Below are 26,187 nucleotides of genomic sequence, written 5' to 3'. Positions count from 1 at the left end.
CATTGCACATAGTGTGCCATCCACATGGTTACATGAAAGCCCATAGACTTTCATGTTACTATTCACCGTACAGCTGTGCGTTCCCTGGCATTGCGATATAACGCGCCTGGGAACATCTTATCACACAATGAATGCGTTTTCCCAATGGGTTCTACTGTGTTGCTGCTGCCAATGTCTGCGCTTTGAGACCCCTCGATGTGCATTCCGTGCGATGGAGACGCATGCACAAAATCGCTTTCATGCATGTGTTCTGTAGTGTGACTGAGCCCTTAGCAATGGTGCTGGGGATATCATGTTTAATAGAGGACTCCTGACCTGAATCTCGGGCCTGTCACCTGGCATACTGTGATCTTCTGGGCTGTGTCTATAACCTGAGGTCTGTGTATGGGGCGATATTGAGCGATATTATACCTGAGGTCTGTGTATGGGGCGATATTGAGCGATATTATACCTGAGGTCTGTGTATGGGGCGATACTGAGCGATATTATACCTGAGGTCTGTGTATGGGGTGATGCTGAGCGATATTATACCTGAGGTCTGTGTATGGGGCGATGCTGAGCGATATTATACCTGAGGTCCGTGTATGGGGCAATACTGAGCGATAATATACCTGAGGTCTGTGTATGGGGTGATGCTGAGCGATATTATACCTGAGGTCTGTGTATGGGGCGATGCTGAGCGATATTATACCTGAGGTCTGTGTATGGGGTGATGCTGAGCGATATTATACCTGAGTTCTGTGTATGGGGCGATGCTGAGCGATATTATACATGAGGTCTGTGTATGGGGCGATGCTGAGCGATATTATACCTGAGGTCTGTGTATGGGGTGATGCTGAGCGATATTATACCTGAGGTCTGTGTATGGGGTGATGCTGAGCGATATTATACCTGAGGTCTGTGTATGGGGCGATGCTGAGCGATATTATACCTGAGGTCTGTGTATGGGGTGATGCTGAGCGATATTATACATGAGGTCCGTGTATGGGGCAATGCTGAGTGATATTATACATGAGGTCTATGTATGGGGCGATGCTGAGCGATATTATACCTGAGGTCTGTGTATGGGGCCATGCTGAGCGATATTATACCTGAGGTCTGTGTATGAAGCCATGCTGAGCGATATTATACCTGAGGTCTGTGTATGGGGCGATGCTGAGCGATATTATAACTGAGGTCTGTGTATGGGGTGATGCTGAGTAATATTATACCTGAGGTCTGTGTATAGGGCGATACTGAGCGATATTATACCCGAGGTCTGTGTATGGGGTGATGCTGAGCGATATTATACCTGAGGTCTGTGTATGGGGTGATGCTGAGCGACATTATACCTGAGGTCTGTGTATGGGGCCATGCTGAGCGATATTATACCTGAGGTCTGTGTATGGGGTGATGCTGAGCGATATTATACCTGAGGTCTGTGTATGGGGCGATGCTGAGCGATATTATACCTGAGGTCCGTGTATGGGGCGATGCTGAGCGATATTATACCTGAGATCTGTGTATGGGGTGATGCTGAGCGATATTATACCTGAGGTCCGTGTATGGGGCGATGCTGAGCGATATTATACCTGAGGTCCGTGTATGGGGCCATGCTGAGCGATATTATACCTGAGGTCTGTGTATGGGGCGATGCTGAGCGATATTATACCTGAGGTCTGTGTATGGGGCGATGCTGAGCGATATTATACCTGAGGTCTGTGTATGGGGCGATGCTGAGCGATATTATACCTGAGGTCCGTGTATGGGGCGATGCTGAGCGATATTATACTTGAGTTCTGTGTATGGGGTGATGCTGAGCGATATTATACCTGAGGTCTGTGTATGGGGTGATGCTGAGCGATATTATACCTGAGGTCTGTGTATGGGGCGATGCTGAGCGATATTATACCTGAGGTCCGTGTATGGGGCGATGCTGAGCGATATACCTGAGGTCTGTGTATGGGGCGATGCTGAGCCATATTATGGTGCAGTTTGGGAAGGGGAGGTGGGGAGTTTAGCTGGCAGTGTGTAGGGCTGGATCATATTCCACAAGGTGGCTGCTATGGTTTCAATACGCTGAAGCTACGTACACACATGCGAGAAATGTCACCCATAAGAGATCGAGAAACGATCCCTCGGACAATAATTCGGGGAATGATGTTGTACAGACACGTCCCTAGCCTTGAGGCCAGCAATGTGCTCTATTGCTATGTAGGAGGGCAGAGGGACAACAATCAGCGTATGACGGAGGTGCTTTAATTAATGGGCGGGGCTAGTAAAAAGCATTGTGAATAGTTGTGCTCAGGCATCGGGGATCGTTAAACATCCTACAGGACGGATCTTCAATGTTGCCCGAGCAATAGCGATCTGCAGCCTCTGTACACACATAATGATCGTCAGTTGAAACTGAAACAGCGGATAACGACAGACGCATGTGTGTGCGTAGCTTTAGGGTGCATATACACATGCAGTTTTGATTGGACAATAATTGACACATTTTTCCACCTCTATGTAGTGTGAGGGCCAATAGACTGCATAATATGAGCAGACTGTGTAGGTAAAACCTCATACTGCACGGAAGTAGTAAAATTGGTCGATCAGAAGTGAAGCAGGCACGTACAGGGAGCAGTTCTCATGCTCACTGTCCCCCCCCACCCCCATTCACCTCTATCCCCCTCTGTTCTCTCCTAAATGCCAGCAGAAGCTGCTTCAGGGTTGGTAGGCACTAGGCCCGGCGTGTGCGCGTCATTGACTTGTGCACAATGATGTGTGCTGCCGGGCCTAACGCTTGCGCACTGCTGCTGACCCGGAAGCAGCTTTTGCTGGCTTCTAGGAGAGAGCAGAGGGGGATAGAAGTGAATGTGGAGGGGGCGGGGGGGGGGGGGACAGTGGGCATGAGGACTACTCCCTGTACCTGCCTGCTTCAATTCTGATTGACCAATTTTACTACTTCCATGCAGTATGAGGTTTGAGGCTTAAGTGCCTCTTGAAAGCGGATCAGAGATGAAAAACTAACTATAACAAGTAACTTGTTTATATATCTTATCTAAAGTTTAGATAGTTCACACAGCATATCTAGCTGCAAACAGCTTCAAAAGTTTATGATTATTTATTCCTATGATACAATGAGGGCAGCCATGTTCTGTTTGTCACATTGTCACTGGCTGAGGGCTGGAGATGCTATCAGTCTATAGCGGCGCTCAGTGAGTAACGTCGGCTCCGTCAGAAGACGGAGCCGAAGTTGCTTAAAAAACACAATAATTCGGCCTCCAGCAATCGCTGGAAGCCAAATTATTTCATTCCCCCACTATCCATGGCGGCCTGGAGGGGGAATAGTAATTAAAATGGCCCGGACTTGTGCAGCAGCAGGATCAGCCATATACCGCTGTATCCTGCGCCCAAGTCTACCGGCGCCGATTTGAAATGTACTGTATTGAGGAGCCGCATGTGCGCAGTGGCCAGTCAGTCTGGAAGAGGATCGCTGAGGGGGACTGGAGGGCAGCTTAGTGATAGCGTGGGCACAGGGCAGCTGCAGGGGGCTGGTAGAAGCCCCAGGTAAATTAAACCTGGTTTGATTTCTTTTTTTTTTTTTTTTATTTAATACGATTCCCTTTAACTCACCTCTCCAAGTTTGCATCCAGCTGCACACAAGCATATGACTGTAGGCGGAGCATAACAGACATTGGAGGTGGGGCTTTTTGTGGACTAGCGGGGGACGAGGCTGTGGTTCGATTTAGAGGCAGAGATTTGCAAGGGGACATTGGGCTCTATTCTCAAAGACTTCCCGCATGCGTTAAAGTGCATGCGGGAAGTTACCGACCAAAACACCGCCACATTGAAATTCTGAAAAGGTTCCGCATGTTTTTCCGCATGCGGAAAAAGTGTGGTAAAAGTGCGGGATTCATGCGGAAAAATTTCCGCAAAACTCGGTATTTTCCGCAATAAAAGATCAATTCTCAAAAATGTTCAGGCGCATCATTTCGTCGTTAATTACCGATTTTTCATCACCTACAAGTAGTAGGTGATATATTCTGCATCCCATTGACTTTAATGAAGTGTGGAGGCTTAAGGGCTGTGCTTGCTGGACTTTAACTTTTTTTTTTTAAACACATGAATAATGGCTGTTTCCGCATCTTTTTTTCCCGCATGCGAAAAACATGCGGAAAATATTAGTGAAATGTGGAAAAAATGCGGAGTTTACCGCTGGCGGGAATATAGCGGTAAAATTTTGCGGAAAATTTGGCTCTTTGAGAATAGAGCCCATTGTGGTCAATGACCGCTGCTCAGGGTAAAGTCCCCCTCAGGATAAAGACCCTGACCATGTATATTTGCTACCAAAACGAATTCAAGGCAGTTTTTTTTTTAAGTAATTGGCCAGCCCAGGATGGGTGCCATAAACCTATTTCTGTTACTAGACATCTGATTGTATCGTATCCATCCTACCTCACTGTGTAATTCCTGCTACCGGCCGCTAGGGGGAGCTCCGGTATTACTGCTTGTTCCTTCCTGGAGCTTCTGCCTGAGAATGTCGGGGCTGAGAGCTCCTGGCTATCGGGGATACAGAGAGAGACGCCGCACGTCTGCCTCCGATGTTGCCGCTGCTCCGTCTGCGAGCCGAGGAGGCTGAGTACCGGGTGACGTCATAGAAGCTATTGTGACGCGTGTGCAGGTGGACCGCTCGAGACCGCTGAGGATGGCACCTGCAGTGACACGTGACCACGCCCCTCTGCTATTGCTGTGTCATGCTAGTGGATGGAGGTGACGTCATAGCAGCTATTGTGACGCGCGTGTGCAGGTGGGCAGCTGGAGCACCGCTGAGGATGGCACCTGCAGTGACACGTGACCACGCCCCTCTGCTATTGCTGAGTCATGCTAGTGGATTGGTGAGGCATTATGTACAGTAGGGAAAGGTGAGGGAGCGCGTGTGCTGCGCTGTATATACTGCTGTACATGCATCATGCAGTTATGTACTCAGTGAGGTGCATATGCCTATCCACACTCAAGCTTGGGACACACATCCAATTTTGATTGGCCAATCATTGGCCAATTTTATCACAGCCATGTCACGAGAGGCTTACTTGCACAAGCTGGTCTCAGTATTTATAGTCTCTCACTCTACATTGAGGTGGTAAAAGTGGCTAGCAATTGGCCAATCAATGTTGGATGTGTGTATGCACCCTAAGTTACTTTCCCTCTATCTGCAATGATGGGGTTATGTGATATACACAGGGCCCGGCTGTCTAGAGTATTCTGGCCCGCTCCTTAGAATGTGGCTGCTCCTCCCCTCAGTGCTGTCATACTGGGTAGCTCCGCCCCCTGATCTCCCAGCAATACAGCAGAAGCTGTCACCTTGTTAGCCACAGCTTGGCACTGACACACTGGCCTGCCCTTCAATATGTCGCTGCTGGTCCCCTCCTCAATGCTGCCGGTGCACCCAGAGCAGCATATAGTAACATGTCTGTAGATGTAAGGCCTGTATACAGTGAACATCACTAAACGCTAGGCCTGAACGATTTTAGGAAAAGATTGAATTGAACGATTTCTGCCAGAAATTGCGATTTCGATTCAATACACGATTTTCTACTCACAACGATGGATCAGATCGCTCTGACCATCCATGACACAAAACCTCAACGTGTGTGAACCCAGGCTTAACCCAGGTGTAGAATTTAGTAATAGGTGCCCCTTTTATGCAGCTTATTACTACTGGAAGAAAAAAATATATATAAGGCAGCACAGTGGTGTAGTGGTTAGTGCTCTTGCCTTGCAGCGCTGGGTCCCTGGTTCAAATTCTAGCCTGGTCCTAGCCCTGCGAGGAGTTTGTATGTTCTCTCCATGTCTGTTTGGGTTTCCTCTGGACACTTCGGTTTCCCCCCACATCCAAAAAAACCTACAGTTAAGTTAATTGGCTACTGAAAATTGGCCCTATACTATGGTACATATATTGACATATGACTATGGTAGGAATTAGATTGTGAGCTCCTCTGAGGGACAGTTAAGTGACAAGACAATATACTCTGTACAGCGCTGCGTAAGAGATAGAGAGATAGAGATATATCTATATATTTATAATCTATATTACTATACATTTCTCAGTACTATGTGACATCACATGACAACAATGACTCCCCATGTAGCCTATCAGGGTGACATTTTCAGTGTCAGTCACTGTCACCCAGGCACGCAGCAGCACACACCACAGGGCATGCAGAGAGGGGACCACAGTAATAGTAGTTTGCTGACTGTCCCCTGCCAGGTAGAGAGCAGACAGAAGTGTTAATTAATTACTGCGTGAACGGTAGTGATGGGTCGTTCGCGAACGAGCCGGCTCTAAGAGCCAGCTCTTTGAAGTGAATCACAGGAGCCGATGCTCACTCTGAGAAGAGCCGATGCCTCAGCCGCCCCTTTTAGCTCTGCTTTGCTCCGTAATAAAGGGCGCTGAGGCATTCTGGGAGATGTAGTCCTCCTCTTGCAGCTTGTAGAAGTGTTTGGGGCGGAGCAGAGCAGTAGCAGGAGGGATTGCCTCAGTCAGAAAAGTAGTCTGGAGTTGGCATGGAGACGGGGGCGGGGCTTTTAATCCAATTCTGAGTTGTGTCTAGTGATATTTAATGAAGAGCCGATTCAGAGCCGTAAGAGCCGGCTCTTTAATAGGAGCCGATTCAGAAGTGCCGATTCTCTGAGAAGAGCCGGAATTCCCATCACTAGTGAACGGCTCGGCTCCCCGGGCAGTGCGTGCGTCTCTCAGGCTCTTCTCATTTTCCGGGCGACGGGGGGCGGGACAAGCCCATCCTTCCTGTGTATGCCTGTCTGCCCCATTAACCAGCCTGGCTGTCACCCGGAGAGGGAGCGGGAATGATCCGACTCATTAACCCCTCACTGGCCTCCTCTCCAGCACCTACAGGGAGCATTTCTGCTTTTGCTATACGCGACTGAGGAGGAGGGAGCCGGAAGCAGAGCAGGAATCAGCAGCTGCAAAAATCGCAGCTCTAACGATCTCAAGATCGTCACACTGCTGATCGCGATTTTCGGTTTAAAACCGAAAATCGTTCAGCCCTACTAAACGCAGTGTGATGCAATGTTGCTGAGGCTATCTGTTGCTGGTTTCATAATTGTTAGGGCGCGTTCAGATCACAAATGCGGATGGCCAGCGTGCGGAACGCGTTTGGACCGCAACGCGTACGAACGCATGGCCATCCGCGTTTGTGTGCGTTGCGTGGCTGATCCCATCACTGAAAAGTGAATGGGACAGCCACGCGTTTTGTCAAAATCTGCGTGCAGCATGCGTTCCCGGACCGTACAGGTCCGGAACGCATGCAGTGTGAACATCAGACATTGCACTCTATGCAATGTCTGATGTCGTGCGTGTCGGCCTCCTGCACGCGTTTCCAAAACGCGGCTGAAAACGCGTGCAGTGTGAACGGATTATAAAACACAATGCAAAGTACCAGTATGGGCTGCTGGCCGGGGGAGAGCACTCCTGTCTGCTTAGCCTGCCATGTGCAGCAGCAGCGCCCCTGACCACGTGCAGCTCAGTCTGCAGCCACCTGCATCCATATACAGCAGCTCTGTCCCTTCCAGCAGCCTCACTCACTACTGTATTCCCCAGACTCACAATATATACACAGCCCTCCCATAGAACTGGCTCCTAACAGTGTCTGTGTACATCAATAAGACTTCTATAGCGGCCACACGGGGAAGCTCCGCACACAAGTTCCATGAACATTTTACAGTCCGGCCACAAGAGGGAGCTCCGCACACAATGTCGCCAGCTTACATACGCGATCCTGGTTCCTGGCTGCTCCGTGTGATGCCTCCAAGGGCGTAGGCGGGACTCTCCTCCTCGGCTGTGCAGAGCGGTGACTCGTCCACCTCCTCCGGCTGTCAGTGTCTCGAGCGTGCTGTGTCTGCAGAGGGCATGTTTCCGGTCACCTCACCTGCTGCAGATGCCTCGCGCTTCCAGCTCATCCGGCCAGTGCTATATGTAATGTATGCAATAGCATTGCTGACTATACTGTAATATATATGCTATATATTAATAGAAGATTAATACTAGGCACAGCATATATTGTCAGGCTGTATAATGGTAAAGCACAGCTTTTATGCAATGATGTAACACTTGTTTCTGCAACTAGGTTTACAATCATTACCTTTGTGCTGTTACTGTGGACTTATCATTCTGGTGGACTATATTTACATTGATAACACAGTCCACTTCAGCTTATAGGAGGGCTATCTAATTCTGGGCTCACCTCCATCTCTATACCTGAACTCTAGCAATCATTAGGGCTCTTTCACATCACAGAACGTGTGCAGGAACCAATTTCGTGCACGCATTATTACCTACAGGCGTGAACGTCGGGAAGTTGCGGTGCAACGCTCATTAGTGGCGGTAGTTCTAATTCACCCGACGGGAGAACGCCGAGGCTGGACGTTACAAAGCTCCCACATGTGTTACAGCGTATTTGCTCTGGAATGCTTTGTCTAATGTGAAAGTTAGCTTAAAAGTCAAATAGGCTTTCATGTTACCTCTCTAAACACAGCCAGGGAGCGATCCGTCAAAACGCACGGTGCAGCTCCTAGTGTGAAAGAGCCCTTACTGGTTCAGCTGTATCACACTGCAGATCAAGTTGCACAGCTGCTGAGCTATAAAACATCACCTGCAAGGGCTCATTCACACTAAGTGCTGCGCTGTCAGTTTTGACACATTGAACATAGTGTGCCATCGACATGGTCTATGGACTTTCATGTTACTTTTCACCGTACACATTTTCCCAATGGGTTCTATTGTGTTGCTGCTGGCAATGTCTGCGCTTTGAGACACCTCGATGTGCATTCCATGCAATTGAAACGCATGCACAAAATTGCATTCATGCATGTGTTCTGTAGTGTGAATGAGCCCTTAGCAATGATGCTGGGGATATCATGTTTAACAGAGGCCTCCTGACCTGAATCTCGGGCTTGTCATCTGGCATACTGTGATCTTCTGGGCTGTGTCTGTAACCTGAGGTCTGTGTATGGGGCGATGCTGAGCGATATTATACCTGAGGTCTCTGTATGGGGCGATGCTGAGCGATATTATACCTGAGGTCTGTGTATGGGGCCATGCTGAGCGATATTATACCTGAGGTCTGTGTATGGGGCCATGCTGAGCGATATTATGCATGAGGTCCGTGTATGGGGCGATGCTGAGCGATATTATACCTGAGGTCTGTGTATGGGGCGATGCTGAGCGATATTATACCTGAGGTCTGTGTATGGGGCCATGCTGAGCGATATTATACCTGAGGACTGTGTATGGGGCGATGCTGAGCGATATTATACCTGAGGTCTGTGTATGGGGCCATGCTGAGCGATATTATACCTGAGGTCTGTGTATGGGGCGATGCTGAGCGATATTATACCTGAGGTCTGTGTATGGGGCCATGCTGAGCGATATTATACCTGAGGTCTGTGTATGGGGCCATGCTGAGCGATATTATACCTGAGGTCTGTGTATGGGGCGATGCTGAGCGATATTATACCTGAGGTCTGTGTATGGGGCCATGCTGAGCGATATTTTACCTGAGGTCTGTGTATGGGGTGATGCTGAGCGATATTATACCTGAGGTCTCTGTATGGGGCGATGCTGAGCGATATTATACCTGAGGTCTGTGTATGGGGCGATGCTGAGCGATATTATACCTGAGGTCTGTGTATGGGGCCATGCTGAGCGATATTATACCTGAGGTCTGTGTATGGGGCGATGCTGAGCGATATTATACCTGAGGTCTGTGTATGGGGCAATGCTGAACGATATTATACCTGAGGTCTGTGTATGGGGCAATGCTGAACGATATTATACCCGAGGTCTGTGTATGGGGCAATACTGAGCGATATTTTACCTGAGGTCTGTGTATGGGGTGATGCTGAGCGATATTATACCTGAGGTCTCTGTATGGGGCGATGCTGAGCGATATTATACCTGAGGTCTGTGTATGGGGCCATGCTGAGCGATATTATACCTGAGGTCTGTGTATGGGGCCATGCTGAGCGATATTATACCTGAGGTCTGTGTATGGGGCGATGCTGAGCGATATTATACCTGAGGTCTGTGTATGGGGCAATGCTGAACGATATTATACCTGAGGTCTGTGTATGGGGCAATGCTGAACGATATTATACCCGAGGTCTGTGTATGGGGCAATACTGAGCGATATTATACCTGAGGTCTGTGTATGAGGCAATGCTGAGCGATATTATACCTGAGGTCTTTGTATGGGGCAATACTGAGCGATATTATACCTGAGGTCTGTGTATGGGGCAATGCTGAGCGATATTATACCTGAGGTCTGTGTATGGGGCAATACTGAGCGATATTATACCTGAGGTCTGTGTATAGGGCCATGCTGAGCGATATTATACCTGAGGTCTGTGTATGGGGCGATGCTGAGCGATATTATACCTGAGGTCTGTGTATGGGGAGATGCTCAGCGATATTATACCTGAGGTCTGTGTATGGGGCAATACTGAGCGATATTATACCTGAGGTCTGTGTATAGGGCCATGCTGAGCGATATTATACCTGAGGTCTGTGTATGGGGCGATGCTGAGCGATATTATACCTGAGGTCTGTGTATGGGGCAATGCTGAGCGATATTATACCTGAGGTCTGTGTATGGGGCAATACTGAGCGATATTATAACTGAGGTCTGTGTATAGGGCCATGCTGAGCGATATTATACCTGAGGTCTGTGTATGGGGCGATGCTGAGCGATATTATACCTGAGGTCTGTGTATGGGGCGATGCTGAGCGATATTATACCTGAGGTCTGTGTATAGGGCGATACTGAGCGATATTATACCTGAGGTCTGTGTATGGGGCGATGCTGAGCGATATTATACCTGAGGTCTGTGTATGGGGCGATGCTGAGCGATATTATCCCTGAGGTCTGTGTATGGGGCGATGCTGAGCGATATTATACCTGAGGTCTGTGTATGGGGCGATGCTGAGCGATATTATACCTGAGGTCTGTGTATGGGGCGATGCTGAGCAATATTATACCTGAGGTCTGTGTATGGGGCGATGCTGAGCGATATTATACCTGAGGTCTGTGTATGGGGCGATGCTGAGCGATATTATACCTGAGGTCTGTGTACGGGGCAATGCTGAGCGATATTATACCTGAGGTCTGTGTATGGGGCAATGCTGAGCGATATTATACCTGAGGTCTGTGTATGGGGCAATGCTGAGCGATATTATACCTGAGGTCTGTGTATGGGGCGATGCTGAGCGATAATATACCTGAGGTCTGTGTATAGGGCGATACTGAGCGATATATTATACCTGAGGTCTGTGTATGGGGCGATGCTGAGCGATATTATACCTGAGGTCTGTGTATGGGGCGATGCTGAGCGATATTATACCTGAGGTCTGTGTATGGGGCGATGCTGAGCGATATTATACCTGAGGTCTGTGTATGGGGCCATGCTGAGCGATATTATACCTGAGGTCTGTGTATGGGGTGATGCTGAGCGATATTATACCTGAGGTCTCTGTATGGGGCGATGCTGAGCGATATTATACCTGAGGTCTGTGTATGGGGCGATACTGAGCGATATTATACCTGAGGTCTGTGTATGGGGCGATGCTGAGCGATATTATACCTGAGGTCTCTGTATGGGGCAATACTGAGCGATATTATACCTGAGGTCTGTGTATGGGGCAATGCTGAGCGATATTATACCTGAGGTCTGTGTATGGGGCAATACTGAACGATATTATACCTGAGGTCTGTGTATGGGGCAATACTGAGCGATATTATACCTGAGGTCTGTGTATGGGGCAATACTGAGCGATATTATACCTGAGGTCTGTGTATGGGGCAATGCTGAGCGATATTATACCTGAGGTCTGTGTATGGGGCAATACTGAGCGATATTATACCTGAGGTCTGTGTATGGGGCGATGCTGAGCGATATTATACCTGAGGTCTGTGTACGGGGCAATGCTGAGCGATATTATACCTGAGGTCTGTGTATGGGGCAATGCTGAGCGATATTATACCTGAGGTCTGTGTATGGGGCAATGCTGAGCGATATTATACCTGAGGTCTGTGTATGGGGCGATGCTGAGCGATAATATACCTGAGGTCTGTGTATAGGGCGATACTGAGTGATATATTATACCTGAGGTCTGTGTATGGGGCGATGCTGAGCGATATTATACCTGAGGTCTGTGTATGGGGCGATGCTGAGCGATATTATACCTGAGGTCTGTGTATGAGGCGATGCTGAGCGATATTATACCTGAGGTCTGTGTATGGGGCCATGCTGAGCGATATTATACCTGAGGTCTGTGTATGGGGCCATGCTGAGCGATATTATACCTGAGGTCTGTGTATGGGGCGATGCTGAGCGATATTATACCTGAGGTCTCTGTATGGGGCAATGCTGAGCGATATTATACCTGAGGTCTGTGTATGGGGCAATGCTGAGCGATATTATACCTGAGGTCTGTGTATGGGGCAATACTGAGCGATATTATACCTGAGGTCTGTGTATGGGGCAATGCTGAGCGATATTATACCTGAGGTCTGTGTATGGGGCAATACTGAGCGATATTATACCTGAGGTCTGTGTATAGGGCCATGCTGAGCGATATTATACCTGAGGTCTATGTATGGGGCGATGCTGAGCGATATTATACCTGAGGTCTGTGTATAGGGCCATGCTCAGCGATATTATACCTGAGGTCTGTGTATGGGGCAATACTGAGCGATATTATACCTGAGGTCTGTGTATAGGGCCATGCTGAGCGATATTATACCTGAGGTCTGTGTATGGGGCGATGCTGAGCGATATTATACCTGAGGTCTGTGTATGGGGCAATGCTGAGCGATATTATACCTGAGGTCTGTGTATGGGGCAATACTGAGCGATATTATACCTGAGGTCTGTGTATAGGGCCATGCTGAGCGATATTATACCTGAGGTCTGTGTATGGGGCGATGCTGAGCGATATTATACCTGAGGTCTGTGTATGGGGCGATGCTGAGCGATATTATACCTGAGGTCTGTGTATGGGGCGATGCTGAGCGATATTATACCTGAGGTCTGTGTATGGGGCGATACTGAGCGATATTATACCTGAGGTCTGTGTATGGGGCGATGCTGAGCGATATTATACCTGAGGTCTGTGTATGGGGCGATGCTGAGCGATGTTATACCTGAGGTCTGTGTATGGGGCGATGCTGAGCGATATTATACCTGAGGTCTGTGTATGGGGCGATGCTGAGCGATATTATACCTGAGGTCTGTGTATGGGGCGATGCTGAGCGATATTATACCTGAGGTCTGTGTATGGGGCGATGCTGAGCGATATTATACCTGAGGTCTGTGTATGGGGCGATGCTGAGCGATATTATACCTGAGGTCTGTGTATGGGGCGATGCTGAGCGATATTATACCTGAGGTCTGTGTATGGGGCCATGCTGAGCGATATTATACCTGAGGTCTGTGTATGGGGTGATGCTGAGCGATATTATACCTGAGGTCTGTGTATGGGGCAATACTGAGCGATATTATACCTGAGGTCTGTGTATGGGGCGATGCTGAGCGATATTATACCTGAGGTCTATGTATGCGGCAATGCTGAACGATATTATACCTGAGGTCTGTGTATGGGGCAATGCTGAACGATATTATACCTGAGGTCTGTGTATGGGGCAATACTGAGCGATATTATACCTGAGGTCTGTGTATGGGGCAATGCTGAGCGATATTATACCTGAGGTCTGTGTATGGGGCAATACTGAGCGATATTATACCTGAGGTCTGTGTATAGGGCCATGCTGAGCGATATTATACCTGAGGTCTGTGTATGGGGCGATGCTGAGCGATATTATACCTGAGGTCTGTGTATGGGGCGATGCTGAGCGATATTATACCTGAGGTCTGTGTATGGGGCGATGCTGAGCGATATTATACCTGAGGTCTGTGTATAGGGCGATGCTGAGCGATATTATACCTGAGGTCTGTGTATGGGGCGATGCTCAGCGATATTATACCTGAGATCTGTGTATGGGGCAATACTGAGCGATATTATACCTGAGGTCTGTGTATGGGGCCATGCTGAGCGATATTATACCTGAGGTCTGTGTATGGGGCGATGCTGAGCGATATTATACCTGAGGTCTGTGTATGGGGCGATGCTGAGCGATATTATACCTGAGGTCTGTGTATGGGGCGGTGCTGAGCGATATTATACCTGAGGTCTGTGTATGGGGCGGTGCTGAGCGATATTATACCTGAGGTCTGTGTATGGGGCGATGCTGAGCGATATTATACCTGAGGTCTGTGTACGGGGCAATGCTGAGCGATATTATACCTGAGGTCTGTGTACGGGGCAATGCTGAGCGATATTATATCTGAGGTCTGTGTATGGGGCAATGCTGAGCGATATTATACCTGAGGTCTGTGTATAGGGCGATACTGAGCGATATATTATACCTGAGGTCTGTGTATGGGGCGATGCTGAGCGATATTATACCTGAGGTCTGTGTATGGGGCGATGCTGAGCGATATTATACCTGAGGTCTGTGTATGGGGCCATGCTGAGCGATATTATACCTGAGGTCTGTGTATGGGGCCATGCTGAGCGATATTATACCTGAGGTCTGTGTATGGGGTGATGCTGAGCGATATTATACCTGAGGTCTCTGTATGGGGCGATGCTGAGCGATATTATACCTGAGGTCTGTGTATAGGGCGATACTGAGCGATATTATACCTGAGGTCTGTGTATGGGGCCATGCTGAGCGATATTATACCTGAGGTCTGTGTATGGGGCGATGCTGAGCGATATTATACCTGAGGTCTGTGTATGGGGCGATGCTGAGCGATATTATACCTGAGGTCTGTGTATGGGGCGATGCTGAGCGATATTATACCTGAGGTCTGTGTATGGGGCAATGCTGAGCGATATTATACCTGAGGTCTGTGTATGGGGCAATACTGAGCGATATTATACCTGAGGTCTGTGTATAGGGCCATGCTGAGTGATATTATACCTGAGGTCTGTGTATGGGGCGATGCTGAGAGATATTATACCTGAGGTCTGTGTATGGGGCGATGCTGAGCAATATTATACCTGAGGTCTGTGTATGGGGCGATGCTGAGCGATATTATACCTGAGGTCTGTGTATGGGGCGATACTGAGCGATATTATACCTGAGGTCTGTGTATGGGGCGATGCTGAGCGATATTATACCTGAGGTCTGTGTATGGGGCGATGCTGAGCGATATTATACCTGAGGTCTGTGTATGGGGCCATGCTGAGCGATATTATACCTGAGGTCTGTGTATGGGGCGATGCTGAGCGATATTATACCTGAGGTCTGTGTATGGGGCGATGCTGAGCGATATTATACCTGAGGTCTGTGTATGGGGCGATGCTGAGCGATATTATACCTGAGGTCTGTGTACGGGGCAATGCTGAGCGATATTATACCTGAGGTCTGTGTATGGGGCAATGCTGAGCGATATTATACCTGAGGTCTGTGTACGGGGCAATGCTGAGCGATATTATACCTGAGGTCTGTGTATGGGGCGATGCTGAGCGATAATATACCTGAGGTCTGTGTATGGGGCAATGCTGAGCGATATTATACCTGAGGTCTGTGTATGGGGCAATACTGAGCGATATTATACCTGAGGTCTGTGTATGGGGCAATGCTGAGCGATATTATACCTGAGGTCTGTGTATGGGGCAATACTGAGCGATATTATACCTGAGGTCTGTGTATAGGGCCATGCTGAGCGATATTATACCTGAGGTCTGTGTATGGGGTGATGCTGAGCGATATTATACCTGAGGTCTCTGTATGTTGCGATGCTGAGCGATATTATACCTGAGGTCTGTGTATAGGGCGATACTGAGCGATATTATACCTGAGGTCTGTGTATGGGGCGATGCTGAGCGATATTATACCTGAGGTCTCTGTATGGGGCAATACTGAGCGATATTATACCTGAGGTCTGTGTATGGGGCAATACTGAGCGATATTATACCTGAGGTCTGTGTATGGGGCAATGCTGAGCGATATTATACCTGAGGTCTGTGTATGGGGCAATACTGAGCGATATTATACCTGAGGTCTGTGTATAGGGCCATGCTGAGCGATATTATACCTGAGGTCTGTGTATGGGGCGATGCTGAGCGATATTATACCTGAGGTCTGTGTATAGGGCCATGCTCAGCGATATTATACCTGAGGTCTGTGTATGGGGCAATACTGAGCGATATTATACCTGAGGTCTGTGTATAGGGCCATGCTGAGCGATATTATACCTGAGGTCTGTGTATGGGGCGATGCTGAGCGATATTATACCTGAGGTCTGTGTATGGGGCAATGCTGAGCGATATTATACCTGAGGTCTGTGTATGGGGCAATACTGAGCGATATTATACCTGAGGTCTGTGTATAGGGCCATGCTGAGCGATATTATACCTGAGGTCTGTGTATGGGGCGATGCTGAGCGATATTATACCTGAGGTCTGTGTATGGGGCGATGCTGAGCGATATTATACCTGAGGTCTGTGTATGGGGCGATGCTGAGCGATATTATACCTGAGGTCTGTGTATAGGGCGATACTGAGCGATATTATACCTGAGGTCTGTGTATGGGGCGATGCTGAGCGATATTATACCTGAGGTCTGTGTATGGGGCGATGCTGAGCGATATTATACCTGAGGTCTGTGTATGGGGTGATGCTGAGCGATATTATACCTGAGGTCTGTGTATGGGGCGATGCTGAGCGATATTATACCTGAGGTCTGTGTATGGGGCGATGCTGAGCGATATTATACCTGAGGTCTGTGTATGGGGCGATGCTCAGCGATATTATACCTGAGGTCTGTGTACGGGGCAATGCTGAGCGATATTATACCTGAGGTCTGTGTATGGGGCAATGCTGAGCGATATTATACCTGAGGTCTGTGTATGGGGCAATGCTGAGCGATATTATACCTGAGGTCTGTGTATGGGGCGATGCTGAGCGATAATATACCTGAGGTCTGTGTATAGGGCGATACTGAGCGATGTATTATACCTGAGGTCTGTGTATGGGGCGATGCTGAGCGATATTATACCTGAGGTCTGTGTATGGGGCGATGCTGAGCGATATTATATCTGAGGTCTGTGTATGGGGCAATGCTGAGCGATATTATACCTGAGGTCTGTGTATGGGGCCATGCTGAGCGATATTATACCTGAGGTCTGTGTATGGGGTGATGCTGAGCGATATTATACCTGAGGTCTCTGCATGGGGCCATGCTGAGCGATATTATACCTGAGGTCTGTGTATAGGGCGATACTGAGCGATATTATACCTGAGGTCTGTGTATGGGGCGATGCTGAGCGATATTATACCTGAGGTCTCTGTATGGGGCGATGCTGAGCTATATTATACCTGAGGTCTGTGTATGGGGCGATGCTGAGCGATATTATACCTGAGGTCTGTGTATGGGGCGATGCTGAGCGATATTATACCTGAGGTCTGTGTATGGGGCGATGCTGAGCGATATTATACCTGAGGTCTGTGTATGGGGCCATGCTGAGCGATATTATACCTGAGGTCTGTGTATGGGGTGATGCTGAGCGATATTATACCTGAGGTCTCTGTATGGGGCGATGCTGAGCGATATTATACCTGAGGTCTGTGTATAGGGCGATACTGAGCGATATTATACCTGAGGTCTGTGTATGGGGCGATGCTGAGCGATATTATACCTGAGGTCTGTGTATGGGGCGATGCTGAGCGATATTATACCTGAGGTCTGTGTATGGGGCGATGCTGAGCGATATTATACCTGAGGTCTCTGTATGGGGCGATGCTGAGCGATATTATACCTGAGGTCTGTGTATAGGGCCATGCTGAGCGATATTATACCTGAGGTCTGTGTATAGGGCGATACTGAGCGATATTATACCTGAGGTCTGTGTATGGGGCGATGCTGAGCGATATTATACCTGAGGTCTGTGTATAGGGCGATACTGAGCGATATTATACCTGAGGTCTGTGTATGGGGTGATGCTGAGCGATATTATACCTGAGGTCTGTGTATGGGGCGATGCTGAGCGATATTATACCTGAGGTCTGTGTATAGGGCGATACTGAGCGATATTATACCTGAGGTCTGTGTATGGGGCGATGCTGAGCGATATTATACCTGAGGTCTGTGTATGGGGCGATGCTGAGCGATATTATACCTGAGGTCTGTGTATGGGGCGATGCTGAGCGATATTATACCTGAGGTCTGTGTATGGGGCCATGCTGAGCGATATTATACCTGAGGTCTGTGTATGGGGCGATGCTGAGCGATATTATACCTGAGGTCTGTGTATAGGGCGATACTGAGCGATATTATACCTGAGGTCTGTGTATAGGGCGATACTGAGCGATATTATACCTGAGGTCTGTGTATGGGGCCATGCTGAGCGATATTATACCTGAGGTCTGTGTATAGGGAGATACTGAGCGATATTATACCTGAGGTCTGTGTATGGGGCGATGCTGAGCGATATTATACCTGAGGTCTGTGTATGAAGCCATGCTGAGCGATATTATACCTGAGGTCTGTGTATGGGGCGATGCTGAGCGATATTATACCTGAGGTCTGTGTATGGGGTGATGCTCAGCCATATTATGGTGCAGTTTGGGAAGGGGAGGTGGGGAGTTTAGCTGGCAGTGTGTAGGGCTGGCTCATATTCCACAAGGTGGCTGCTATGGCTTCGATATGCTGAAGCTATGTACACACATGCGAGAATTGTCGCCCATAAGAGATCGAGAAACGATCCCTCGGGCAATAATGTTGTACAGACATGCCTCTAGCCTTGAGGCCAGCAATGTGCTCTGTTGCTATGGAGGAGGGCAGAGGGGACGACAATCGGCGTATGACGGAGGCGCTTTAATTAGTGGGTGGGGCTAGTAAAAAGCATTGTGAATGGTTGTGCTTGGGCATCGGGGATCGTTAAAAATCCTACCGGACGGAACTGTACTCTTGCCCGAGCAATAGCGATCTGCGGCCTCTGCACACACATAATGATCGTCAGTTGAAACTGAAACAGCGGATAACGACAGACGCATGTGTGTCCCCATTCAACTCTATCCCCGTCTGTTCTCTCCTAAATGCCAGCAGGAGCTGCTTCAGGGTTGGCAGGCACTAGGCCCGGCGGCAGGGCCGGGCCGAGGCAGAGGCTGAAGAGGCTCCAGCCTCAGGGCGCAGTGTAGGAGGGGGTGCACAATTCATTCAGCTGTCATTCCCAATTGTGTTTGAAGCACAAAGAAATAACAAAAGGGCATACATAGCAGTGACTGCAAGCCAGATAACTAGAGATTAAGGTGTTGGGGACGCTGGGGGCCCTGGGGCGCCTCTTAGTCTAATAGCAATTAGTGTGTGATGGCTGGGGTGGGAGGGATGCAGGGGCGCACTTTGCTGTCTCTGCCTTGGGAGCTGAAGGACCTTGTCCCGGCTCTACCCGGCGGTGCGCGTCATTGACTTGTGCGCAATGATGTGTGCTGCCAGGCCTAACGCTTGTGCACTGCTGCTGACCCAGATCAGCTTTTGCTGGCTCCTAGGAGAGAGCAGAGGGGGATGGAAGTGAATGTGGAGGGGGGGGGGGGGCAGTGGGCATGAGGACTACTCACTGTACCTGCTTCAATTCTGATTGGCCAATTTTACTACTTCCATGCAGTATGAGGTTTGAGGCTTAAGTGCCTCTTTAAAGGACTTACGACGAGGCGAAATTAAGAAAAAAAGTTAATCACCTGCCTCATCTTTTAAGGCACGGAGGACGCTGTCCGCACCCTCCGTGCCGATCTGCCGGGTCCCCCCGCTCATTAGCCCCCCGGGCCGGCTGCCGACCCCACGGCCCGGGTCGGGCTCTCCTGCCTCTCGTAAAATGGCCGCTTGCTCTGGCCGCGGCTGCATAGCGTGGATCGGGGGGGATGGCCCTAGAGCTGCGCAGCCGCACTCGCGGCTATGCGGACTGCGCAGCCGCAGCCAGAGCAAGCGGCCATTTTACGAGAGGCAGGAGAGCTCGACCCGGGCCGTGGGGTCGGCAGCCGGCCCGGGGGGCTAATGAGCGGGGAGACCCGGCGGATCGGCACAGAGGGCGCGGACGGCGTCCTCCGTGCCTTAAAAGATGAGGCAGGTGATTAACTTTTTTTCTTAACTTCGCCTCGTAAGTCCTTTAAAGCAGATCTGAGATGAAAAACTAACTATAACAAGTAACTTGTCTATATATCTTATCTAAAGTTTAGATAGTTTACACAGCATATCTAGCTGCAAACAGCTTCAAACGTTTATGATTATTTATTCCTGTGATACAATTAGGGCAGCCATGTTCTGTTTGTCACATTGTCACAGGCTAAGGGCTGGAGATGCTATCAGCTTGCCTGTGTGTAAATGTAGTCCCCTCTCCTCCTCCATCCCCCCCTCTACCTCTGAAATCAATGTCTAGTAACAACCTCCTCCTCCTCCTGCCCAGACTGAGCTCCCATAAGCCCTTGCTACAGTGCCAAGGCACAATAGGAGCTGTGGGCGAGGCCTGTTTAGTTTTAGGGAATTTAGAGTATTAAAACAAAACAAAGTATTTGGCTTGAGGAATGCCCCATAAACTATATGAAAGGAACACAATTATGCAATGAGTAAAAGTTTATCTCGGATCCACGTTAAGTTTTGGGTAGGTTGGAAAATGAGAAGCACCTTTAAAGACCCTTGATGTGACAGAAAATGAGAGAATGTATCTAGGATCCCGCAACTGAAAATTTAAAATGCAAATAAACTTTTTTATTGTTGATTGTGTCCTCACTTTTATAACAGTCCGGTATAACAGGGAGGTAGAGTGTGTAATATGTAGCTGCTGTAGCCCCCTTCTGGTTACTTATATTTTATTTAGTGACTTCAGATCCAGATAGACATCTGCTGATGGTTGTGTAGCCTTAGGGCTTCTTTCCATTGAAGCGCAGAGCCCAGTGGCTACACGTCACACTCGGCGGATGAGCGGGGCTTGCGACGGGCTAAAGCACCCCGAAATGCAGCAAACCATGAGCGATTCAGCGCTGAATCACCGTGCATGAATGGTAATGGCAGACAGTGCAGTCTATGCACTGTCTGCTGTCCCTGCGATTGCATTTCCATAAGTGTACATAAAAGTGCACTATATGGAAACGAGCCCTTATTTTGTATTTAGTGCCAGTAGAGAGGGTTAGCACACAGCTGACTTCCATGCATCCAGATTTGCTTGCCAATGCTGTCCCTTTCTTCTGTATCAATACAAATGTCTCTCAATTTCTGTTTTTGCCTAGAAAAAGTGTGATCACCTGACCAGTCTCCTCTTCTTCCCCCTACCCTAGACCGCTCCGCAATGTTCATCCCACTGGCATTCTGGGACATACAAATCTGCCATGGCACTCTATGGGGCTCTACATCATTACCTTTGGATGCAGCCCCTGGCTCACCAGAAACAAGATACACTGAGGACAACATTATCTCTGAGAAAAAAAAGGTATGAAAGACCATCTTTGAGTAAAACAAAGCAGAAAAAAATGAATACCTTAAGGCCCCTGTCCCCCCCCCCCCCCCCCCCGCCCACACCGCACAGGTTTACTGGGAGATATCCAGATAGCAACTATCCGGGCATCTCCCGGATCCGGATTTGAGCAGCACTGTTCACATGCACACATCTAAATTCAGAATTGCAGCCTATTGAAATCAATAGGCTGCTTCACAATTTGTGTGCATGAAGAAAAACAGAAGCACTGCTTTTCTTCTTTCTCTGCCTGAAAGAGGTAATATTGTATTATGCAACTAAAGGTGCCCATACATCAGGCTATTTGGCGGTCCATTGACCAACCAATTCGATTATTATCGAATTGGTTGAAAATCAGTGCCGTCAAGTGCAGACCCAATCGATGATACAACCCATTTAAGACCGAAAGTTGGTTGCTCAGGTGTGCGGCGGTATGGCGGCCGATTTTGAAATGAGCACGAAACCCCCGCCGCTGCCGCCTTAATGTATAAATGTGCCCACCTGTGTGTGCATTTATACATTACCTGTCCTGTAGCAGCCTCCTCACGGTGTCTGTAACCTCCGGGTAGCCTCCGTACACGCCACCAGCGCACAGCGTGTAACGCCAGACACTATGCGCCAGTGGCGTGTACAGAGAGCCGCTCGGACGTTACGGACACCGCGCAGAGGCTGCTAGAGGACAGGTAATTCATAAATGCACACACTGGGGGGGGCACATTTATACATTAGGAGGGCAGCAGCGGGGCGGACGCGGTGGGCACAGCCGATTCCCTTAAGATTTCATGCTTAAATCGGACGGGAATTGGCCTGCAGTATATGGGCAGCTTTGGTTAACAGACAAATTTATCTAATCAGATTCGATTAGAGTTCAATTTGTCTCTTTGTCGAATCTGCCCATGATCTCCTGATGTATGGGCACCTTAACAGTTTTTCTCCAGTCAGGACCCAGTGAGACTACTGATAAGGAATTACAGCCATAAACTACTTTACTCTAGGAAGCCCAGTTCTCTGCCAGGAGAGGATAGAAATAAAAAAAGGTCAATATTTCATAGTGGCTCAACAGAGTACTAGTGGCTGGATAGTGTACTGGTTAAGGGCACTGCCTTTGACATGGGAGACCAGGGTTTGAATCCTGGCTAGGGTCAGTACCTATTCAGTAAGGATTTCAAGGCAAGACTCCCTAACACTGCAGGGTGGCCTCTTGAATGCGTCCCAGTGGTTGCAGCTCTTGAGCGCTTTGAGTCTGAAAGGAGAAAAGCGCTATATAAATGTTCGTATTATTATTATTATATATTTCAGCACTCTAAGGCAGGGGTCCCCAACCACCGGGCCGCGGCCCACTGCCGGTCCGTTGGCAGTTTCCAGCTGGGCCGCGGCGGGTCTGTCATCTTGCCCCTGGTCCCTCCCCCCCGCGCCCGCCACTTCTGTTACATTATGTGCGGGCGGCCGCTTCCGGATTCCCCCAGGATGCATATCGCCGCTACAGGAAGCCGCTGCCCCGCCTCCTTCCCTCCTTACAGCAGACGCAAGACGCGCTGCTGTTATAGGAGGAGATAGTACTGCATGCATGAAGGAGAGCGGCGCCTGGGGGAATCCGGAAGCGGCCGCCCGCCCGCTCATAAGGTAACAGAAGCGGCGGCCGCGTGGGCACCACCTACCTATACTGGGCACTTTACTAGCCATGCTGGGCACTATACTAGCCATGCTGGGCACTATACTAGCCATGCTGGGACACTATACTAGCCATGCTGGGACACTATACTAGCCATGCTGGGACACTATACTAGCTATAGCTGGGCACTGTACTAGCCATGCTGGGCACTATACTAGCCATACTGGGGTAACCATACTAGCCATGCTGGGCACTTTACTAGCCATACTGGGGCACTATACTAGCTATACTGGGGTAACTATACTAGCCTAGCCATGCTGGGCACTTTACTAGCCATACTGGGGCACTATACTGGGCACTTTACTAGCTATACTGGGGCACTACCTACCCATACTGGACACTATATTAGCTATACTGGGCGCTATACTAGGGCACTACTGACCCATACTGGGACTATACTAGGTATACTGGTCACAATACTAGCTATACTGGGGTAACTATACTAGCCATACTGGGGCAACTAAACTCCCTATACTGAGGCAACTATGCTAGCTATGCCGCCGCACCCCAGCCCTTCCCCCCGTAACCCGCTGCGCACGACACTGTCCACTAGGTCGCGCGCGCAGTAACCCGCCCCCACCATATTTATAAATATGGCAGCCTCCATGTGCTGCTTTTATCATAATTTAGGCTTCGTCTTTTAATGGCGCCCAAATTACTGACTGAGCGCTGCTATAGCCGTAATTCACATGGCACCTATTGCAGCACCCAAATCTCCAGCGCTGTTCTTGCCCGATTACCCCTGAGACTGATCCCCGTCCGTCCAGGAAACTGCATACTGCATTAGAGGACCCTTTGTTTCTCATAAATCTACCCCCTTCGGGTCCCGAACCAGCTGCAGAGCGAACTCACCTGTCCGGCGACATGCTCCTCCATCAGTCCATGCGCTGCTGTCTTCCTCTCTGCAGGGGCGCCTCTGCACCGTGACCTGGCGGTATGTTGTTATGTAATAATATGCCATGAAGAGGCAGCTAGAGGAAAGACGGGAGCACACATACTGACGGAGGAGCGAGCCGGCCGGACAGGGGAGTTCACTTTGCAGCTGAACACTCTGCAGAGTACAAGAAAGTTGGGGAGACCTGGGGGTGTGGCAGCGGGCTCAGGGGCCCTTAGCTTTACCCTATGAAAATGCCGGCTCTGGGTTTGTGAGGCTGAACCTGAATTTTGCAGAAGCTAAACAGATATGGGAGCTGCAGAGTTACACCGCCGACAGATAACGCATCTTAATTGTACAGTTGTTCTGCACTCTCTATTAGTCGCTGTGCATTTTCCTGCACATTTGTATGTATTGGGCCATAATGCATAAAAAGTATATGCAGCAGTGCGTTGTGAAAAGCTTTTATTTAAAGGGATGCTGAGCAGTCGTAAAAAATTAAATTAATACTCACCTGGGGCTTCCTCCAGCCCACCATAGGCTGCAAGGTCCCCCGGTGTCCTACTGGCTCCTCTCCCAGCCCTGCTGGTGGCTCTGTTAATGGCGACTTTTGGGCTGAAAGTTGTCCGTATACTTCCAGGAAGACCATGCTCTGCGTCCTCATGCCAGCCGCTACGCATCATCACGCTGGCCGGAGTGACAGTCCTGCGTCAGACTGTAACATTGGCCGTCATGCTGACACAGAACGTGGACTTACTGGAAGTATATGGACAACTTTCAGCCCAAAAGTCACTGTTAACGGAGCCACCAGCAGGACTGGGAAAACAGTTCAGCTGAGGATGGGAGTGGCTACCAAAAACCAGGCCTGCTGCAATGCATAGATGCTGCCAGGTACACACTTTCATGAAGTCAAGAGGACCCTGGGGGACCTCGCAGCCTACAGTGGGCTGGAGGAAGCCCCAGGTAAGTACCAATTTCATTTTTAATTCAGGGTCCCTTTAAAACACATAGATGCAGGGCTGGTTTACACTGAATCAGCTGCTTTCAGCTATATCGCAATGTACAATTAATGCTCAGTGCAGGTAAAGGAATTTTCCATGTTTCCCTAAAGCCCGGTACACACTTTCAATCTTGATTGGCTAATCACTGACCAATTTTATCATCTCCATGTAGTATGAGTTTCAACAGATATTGAAAACTACGAACAGATTGGGTAGGTAATCTCTCATTACTACACCCATTTGGTAAAATTGGTCAGTGATTGGCCAATCATAATTGAAAGTGTGTATCTGGCAGTTTACATCTATGTTTTTGGTAGCCACTCCCATCCTTAGCTGAACTGTTTTCAGCTAAGGATGCCAGCAAAATGTTGCACGCAGTGCACTTTTGCGATATACGCACATCACAGGCACTGCAAGGATTTACCGCAGTGCTTTGCTGAATACAGGCTATCAGCAAAGAGCAGAAAAACTACTTATTAAAGCACCCCAAGTGTAAACTGGCCCTTAAGAGAACTTTATTGGTGATTACAAATTGTTGCAACCTGCAGAGTAGAACTAAGGGGCATATTTAAAATGATTTAAATATACCATCAAATTCTAATAATGGCCTCCTCCTCCCCATAGCCATACCAATCCTCACCAAAAAGGTACAAAGCAAAGAAATGCAAACAAAACAAAAAAAGACGCAGGCCAACAATTGTAATTCTGGAAAATACCAATTGCACTAGCAAAAACACGGCAATGCAATTTACATGTTCATTGCCGTGCTGTTGCTATTGGAAAAATGTAAACGATACAATTTTTTAATCGAAACATGCTTAATAAAAAAGGGCGCTAATTAGTTACTTTCCATCTAAGATAGTTTATTATATTCTTTTTTTAACAGAGTCCTTTGGCTAATCCAGTTGGCTAAAACTAAATCACATTTTGGCCAATAGGATTGTAAGCCGGCCCACCATGGTAAGGTAGACTCTATTAGGTCGGGTAATGGAATGGGAGTGAGAGAGGAATAGGGGATAGCGTTTTGGAGAGGGAAGATGGGGATAGGTGGTCTTAAGGGGTACCACTCTTACACCATCAAGTGC

At 48.8% G+C, this 26,187-nt stretch overlaps 1 long non-coding RNA gene across 1 annotated transcript in view; it reads left to right on the top strand.

Annotated features, from left to right (window-relative positions):
• Window positions 1-26,187, top strand: part of LOC137531626 (uncharacterized) — a 448,676-nt gene that overhangs the window by 200,277 nt on the left and 222,212 nt on the right. The window contains exon 2 of the long non-coding RNA XR_011023686.1: window positions 21,380-21,531. This is a non-coding gene — a long non-coding RNA (uncharacterized lncRNA). The remainder of the gene's footprint in view (window positions 1-21,379; window positions 21,532-26,187) is intronic.

The sequence above is a fragment of the Hyperolius riggenbachi genome, chromosome 9, assembly GCF_040937935.1.
Source record: "Hyperolius riggenbachi isolate aHypRig1 chromosome 9, aHypRig1.pri, whole genome shotgun sequence".
In the NCBI taxonomy this organism is placed as follows: Eukaryota; Metazoa; Chordata; class Amphibia; order Anura; family Hyperoliidae; genus Hyperolius; species Hyperolius riggenbachi.
Note: the sequence above shows the minus strand (reverse complement) of the source record. Positions and strands in the feature narration are given on the sequence as shown.